This window comes from Chrysochloris asiatica, unplaced genomic scaffold (assembly GCF_000296735.1).
Source record: "Chrysochloris asiatica unplaced genomic scaffold, ChrAsi1.0 scaffold00110, whole genome shotgun sequence".
Taxonomy (NCBI): domain Eukaryota; kingdom Metazoa; phylum Chordata; class Mammalia; order Afrosoricida; family Chrysochloridae; genus Chrysochloris; species Chrysochloris asiatica.
In genome coordinates this window covers 1,744,559-1,750,646 of record NW_006408628.1, presented here as the reverse complement: position 1 = coordinate 1,750,646, position 6,088 = coordinate 1,744,559, and positions in this window count along the sequence as shown.

The following is a 6,088-nucleotide window of genomic DNA, read 5'->3' as shown; positions in this document are numbered from 1 at the left end:
ACCTACCTAAACTTACACACAATGAAACAGAAAACGCAATGAAACAGGATAGAGAACTCAGACTGAAACATATGGATTTTCCTTCCCTGCAAACTATGCTGTCAAAACTGCCATTCATGGATTTACAGAATACCTTAGTCACTGTAATGATATCCCACAAAAGTGTGGCAATAGGCCCATGCTCATGAACTTCACTGACCTTACAATGTTCCTCATCATCCTGAAACAACTGGATTTATTGAACAATGAGATAGCCATTTAAAGATACAATTACAGTGCCAGCTGGGTAGCAATACCTTGCAGAGTAAGGACAATATTGTCCAAGAGGGTGTATATGCTCTATACCAACATCCACTATATGGCACTGTTTCTCCAGTGGCCAGGATTCATGGGTCCTAGAACCAATGGTGGAAATAGGAGTGGCATCACTCATGTTTACTCCCAGTGACCCACTAGCAAATAGTTTTGTTTCCTATCTCTGTGATCCTATTTTCTTCATTTGTGAACGTTTTATTGCCAAAGGGAGGGATATTAGCAACTAGAGGCACAACACTGATTCCATTGGACTGAAAGTTAAGAATGCCCCCTGGCTACTTTGGGTTCCTCTTGATCAACAAGCAAAGAAGGGAATTACTGTATTGTGTGGTGTAACTGAGCCTGGTTACCAAATAGAAACTGGATTGGCATTAAACAATGGAGGTCAAGAGGAATATGTGCGGAAACTATGAGATTCTTTAGGATGCCTCTTAGTATTACCATGCTCTGTGATTAAGTCATTGGTGAACTACGGCAACCCAATTCCAACATGACTACTAATGGACCAGACCCTTCAGGAATGAAGTCAAGAACCATGACCAGTTGAGGTGCTTGCCAAGGGCAAAGGAAATTAAAAATAGGTAGTGGAAGAAAGTAGTTCTAAATACCTTCTATAGCTACATGACCATTTGCAGAAATAAGGACTGGAATTGTGAGTTTTTTTCCTTGTATGTGTACATCAAATATTTTTATTTTCTTCATTTGTGAAATATAAAATGTAAATGGGATGAGTGAATTTCGGTAGTACCTATGCTAATTGTATCATGTCAGGCACAAGTATGAATTTATAATCGTCTTTATTTAGAGATTATGTATATGGTTTAAAGAGATATGTATAGACCAGAAGAGTTATGGTATAGCACCAAGAACATCATACATGAAGAAAACAAAAGGTCATTAAAAATACAGGAAAAAAGAAAAGATCAAAGTGTATACCACAAAAATCTCTGAAACTTGCTCTTGAGCGTAGAAAAGCTAAGACGACTAAAAGAAATGATGAGGTATAAGAGCTGAGCAGAAATTTTCAAAGGGTAGCTCAAGAAAACAAAGTCAAATATTATAATGAGATGTGCAAAGACCTGCAGTTAGAAAACCAAAAGGGAGTAACACGCTCAGCATTTACCAAGCTGAAAAAAAACAAGAAAAAAATGTAAAGCTCAATTTGAAATAACTGAAAGATTCTATGAGCAAATTTTTGAGTGCCACCAAAAACATCAAAAGAAGATGGGAGTGACTGGGGACTTGAGATCCAGAGAGGGAAAGGGGCTGTGTACTGAGGACCATGGAGGCTGGGGGGTGGGGGGAGATGTGCAGAGTATACCCTTTGGTTGGGAGATGATGCATGGATGGGATGGTAACTATGGCAATGAAGCGATGTATGATAGAATGAATGTAAAACTAATGTTTCCCCATGTAAACTATCACACAATACACAATAAAACATTCATTTAAAAAAGAAAAAAAAAAGAAGATGAAGAAGATGAAAGGAATACAGAGTAACCGTACCAAAATGTTTTTTGGTGTTAGGTGCCATCGAGCTGGTATTGACTCATAGCGATCTTATGCAGAGCAGAACAAAACACCAAAAATACTATCACCTTATTTATGTCTCGGAAATGAAGATGCATTTTGAAATTTCTAAAGAACCAATACTTGTTTCATCACTTTCTAGTGGCATGTGAAATGTTCTAATTATTGTTATGTTTTATTTCCTGGCATTTGGCCACTAGCTAGGTACAGGGTGGTATAGAGTTGTGAGAGAACATTGAAAACAGAGCACTTCTGATCTAAAGCATGGGTTTGTAAACTTTTCTTGTAAAGGACCAGATAACAAATAATTTAGGCTTGTGGACCATATGGTCTTTATCACAACTCTTCTTCTCTGACAAGAAGTCATAGACTATATGTAAACTAATATGCAAGACAGTGTTTCAATAAAACTTTATTTACAAAAACAATTTGAAGATCAGATATGTTTTTTTGACCATAGCTTATTAAACCTTTGTCTAAAGACTTTGTATGGCATGAAGTAGTCAAGTGTTCAAGAGTGTTGGCCCTGGTATGTGATATGAGTTTCAATTGTTGTTTCAATGTTTACTAGCTAATTTCCTTGGGTGTATTACTTCACCAGCCTTTACCCTGATTTATTGTCAGAAAATTGGGAACAATATAGTATTGGTCTCATCCATTTGAGTAAGAATTAAATAGGTCAATACATGTAAATTGCTTGTAACAATGTCACACACACAATAAAAACTCCATGAACATTATCATAATGGTAACAGTCAGGGTTCTTAGGATTAGCCTGCTTAGATTTGAATCGTGGCCTATAATTTAAAAGCTGATTACATTGTATAACCTCTCAGCCTCAGTTTCTTCATTTATGATAAATGGAGAATGATAAGATTGACTTCTGGGGTGTTGTGAGGAAAAAATGGTATACGTAAAGTTATTAGAAATATATCTGAACTTGACATATAAATATTATTGTTGTTAGGTCCATCAAGTCATTCGGATTTATCTGTGCACACAGACGAAATACTGCCCGGTCCTGTGCCAATTTCACAATCAATGCTACATCTATAAAGAGTTTCTGAGGAGTCGCTGGTGTGTTTGGACCACCAATCTTGTGGTTAGCAGTCCAGTAGTAGTAGTAAACATTAATGCATTATTTGGACAAACGAAACAGAAAATAGGCTTCATATCTGTGCAGGCAAGGAAAAAGCAGAATCAAATGAACTGAAAACTGTGACTTGGCAAAATGGACAGGAAAGTTTTTAAGGGGACTTTGTTCTGGGTGTAGGGGAAATTTCCCTTCACTGCCAAATTAGGGGATTTAGTTGTTTAGTTATTCTGTGTCAGACATCACAATGAATGGAACCCAAATGCTTCTTATAGTTAACTTCAGTAGTTTATACATGTCTCTTTCAAAGGACATGGATAATAAATTTTAAATTATAGATGTATAAATGAAGCTTCATTGTAGTTATAAAAGACATTGGACTTTGCTGTATTTTATTTGATGTTAAAACTTATGACAAAACTCTAACTCCCAAAAATCATACTTACACAAGTGAACATAAGGCAGGTTGAAGTGTTTCTGTTATGATACAATCTTCAGAACGTTGTTGTTGTTAGGTACCACCAAGTCGGTTTCAGCTCATAGCAAACATATGCACAACAAGTCATAGCAAACATATGCACAACAGAACGAAACACTGCCTGTTCCTGCACTATTTTCACAATTGTTGTTATGTTTGAGCCCATTGCAGCTGCCATAGTGTCAATCCATCTCCTTTGTGGTCTTCCTCTCTTTTGCTGAGCCTCTTATTTACCAAGCTTGATGTTCTTCTCCAGGGATTGGATATATGCCTGCAAATATGCCTGAAGTATGAAGCAAGAAATCTCACTGTCATGGCTCATAAGGTGTACTCCAGTTGTACTTCTTCCAACATTGACCTATTTTTCCTTCTGGCAGTTTATGGAATCTTCAATATTCTTCTCCAACACCACAACTTAAATGCATCAATTCTTCTGTGGTCTCCTTTAATCATTGTCCAACTTTAATATACATATGAGGGTATTGAAAAGACCAAGGCTTGGGTCAGGTATACCTTAGTCTTCGGACTGGTATCTTTGCTCTTGAATTTTTCAAAGAGGTCTTGTGTAGCAAATTTGCCTAGTGCAATACATCATTTGATTTCCTGGCTACTGCTTACATGAGTGTTGACTCTGGATTTAAGCAACATGAAGTATTTGACAATTTCAATCTTTTTGCCATTTGTCATGATGCTATTTATTGGGCCAATTGTATTTTTGTTTCCTTTACATTGAGTTGCAATCCATACTGCTGGTTGTGGTCTTTAATCTTCATCAGTAAATATATTAAGTCCTTTTTGTTTTTAATCAACCAAGGTTGTAGCATATGTATATGGCAGATTGATAACTAACTGAAGAAAACAGTGAAAATTATGTTTATATCCACACCTATCCTTTCCTTTATGTTTGTAACTAGCAGTAATGTAAGGCCCTGCTAGACCCTAAGCGTGCCCTATGTACCCATGCCCTGTATAGACCTTTCCTCAAGTTCTATATACAGGGAAAAAAACATGCAAACAAACCATCCCAATTGCCATCAACTTGATCTTTACTCAACAGAATGTTTTTTAATTCTTGAAGATACCCTTCAGAATTTCAAATTAATAAGAATAATAAGCTCTTACTTAATTCTTTCCTGGCACCTGCCCTAGTGCCACAAAGTCATTTTACTTTAAACTTTGAATATATGCTTTCACTTCCTTTTAACTTACTATTAATTATAATTACAAGATTTGAAGACAAAGACTCTGTCATCTCATTCCCAAGTTAATAAGCCTGTAACTAGGATGAAAATAGTATGGGGAAAGTTCTAAGGGATTAAAAATAAAATAGTAAATGGAGGTGAATGCTACCCTGATTCTTAATCAAGTCATGTCCGGATGAAATATCCATAAAATGTTTTGTTAAACAATATACCAGCCATGTTACATAAAATATTATGTTCTAGCACAGATATTCTCTTTTATAATAGGACACATTTTTTTTATAATAGACCACATGGTATATATTTCAAAAGTTCTTCTCTCTAATTGAAATTGTTCTTTCCAGTAGTAGTGTTAAACAAGGATATTTTGGAGAGAAAGTATGTAGGTGTATGGTGAACCCTATTAATTAACAGTAGAGTCGGTGACATAAACACCACTTTTAGACTTCTTTTCAAAAGAGAAGAATATTAATCTTAAAAAAAAAAACAAAAAACAAAAAAACAGATTGTCATAAGAAAGACTAATTAGATATCCTTGTCTTCACTTTAGGTTAGTCAAGATTGTATAATGTTTTCTTCACTACAGTTCACAGTCTCTAATTATTTCCAACACAGAAGATGCACAGTGGGCTGAAAATAAATCAATATCAAAATGTATGCTCCCTGAACGTTAGGAGGCCACTCATCTCCTGGTTTTTGAAAACAACATACACTCACACATCACGTGCTTTTATCCAGCTGGAAAGCACAAATATATGTAAGTGTTGTTTGACTGTTACTCGGCTAACAATGGCTTCTTATATTTGGATGCACCTCAGGAATTAGAAAGCATTCAAAAATGCATTTTTTATCCCGTTGTTTCAACAAGTATGTATTGACAGCTTACTTGCAGTATTCATAATGGACAGGAGCTTGATCTCTGGGAGTTTGTATTAGCATCAGAGAGACAGAAAACAACAACAAAATGAATGATTAAAATAACTCGGCTATAAAGAACACACAACCAAGTGATATGAAGAAGATGTGAGGGAGACTGGTATTTTTAGTGAAGTGGCCAGGAAAGTCTTCACTGAGCACATAAAATCCTAGCTGACACTACAATGACAAAGGGGAAGCACATTTCAGGTAATAGTTTCAGGCATGAGTAACAGCAATTCCCAATACTGAGATAAACTGACAAGTTTCAGAGACAGGAGGAAGGCTGGGCAACTGAAAACAGCAGGTAAGGAGGACTGTGTGGAGGGTGATGAGAAGCATGAGGAAGGCAAGGGCTAGATCATATAGGGCTTCGTAGTTGAAATTGGCCTTAGAGAGTTGTTGTTAAGTACCGTGGAGTCGGTTCCGATTCATAGTGATCCTACAAAGGGTTTCCAAAGTTGTAATTCTTTATGGGAGTAGACCGCCTCATCTTTCTCCCATCGAACTGCTGGTAATTTCAAACTGCAGACCTTGAGGTTAGCAGCCCGATTC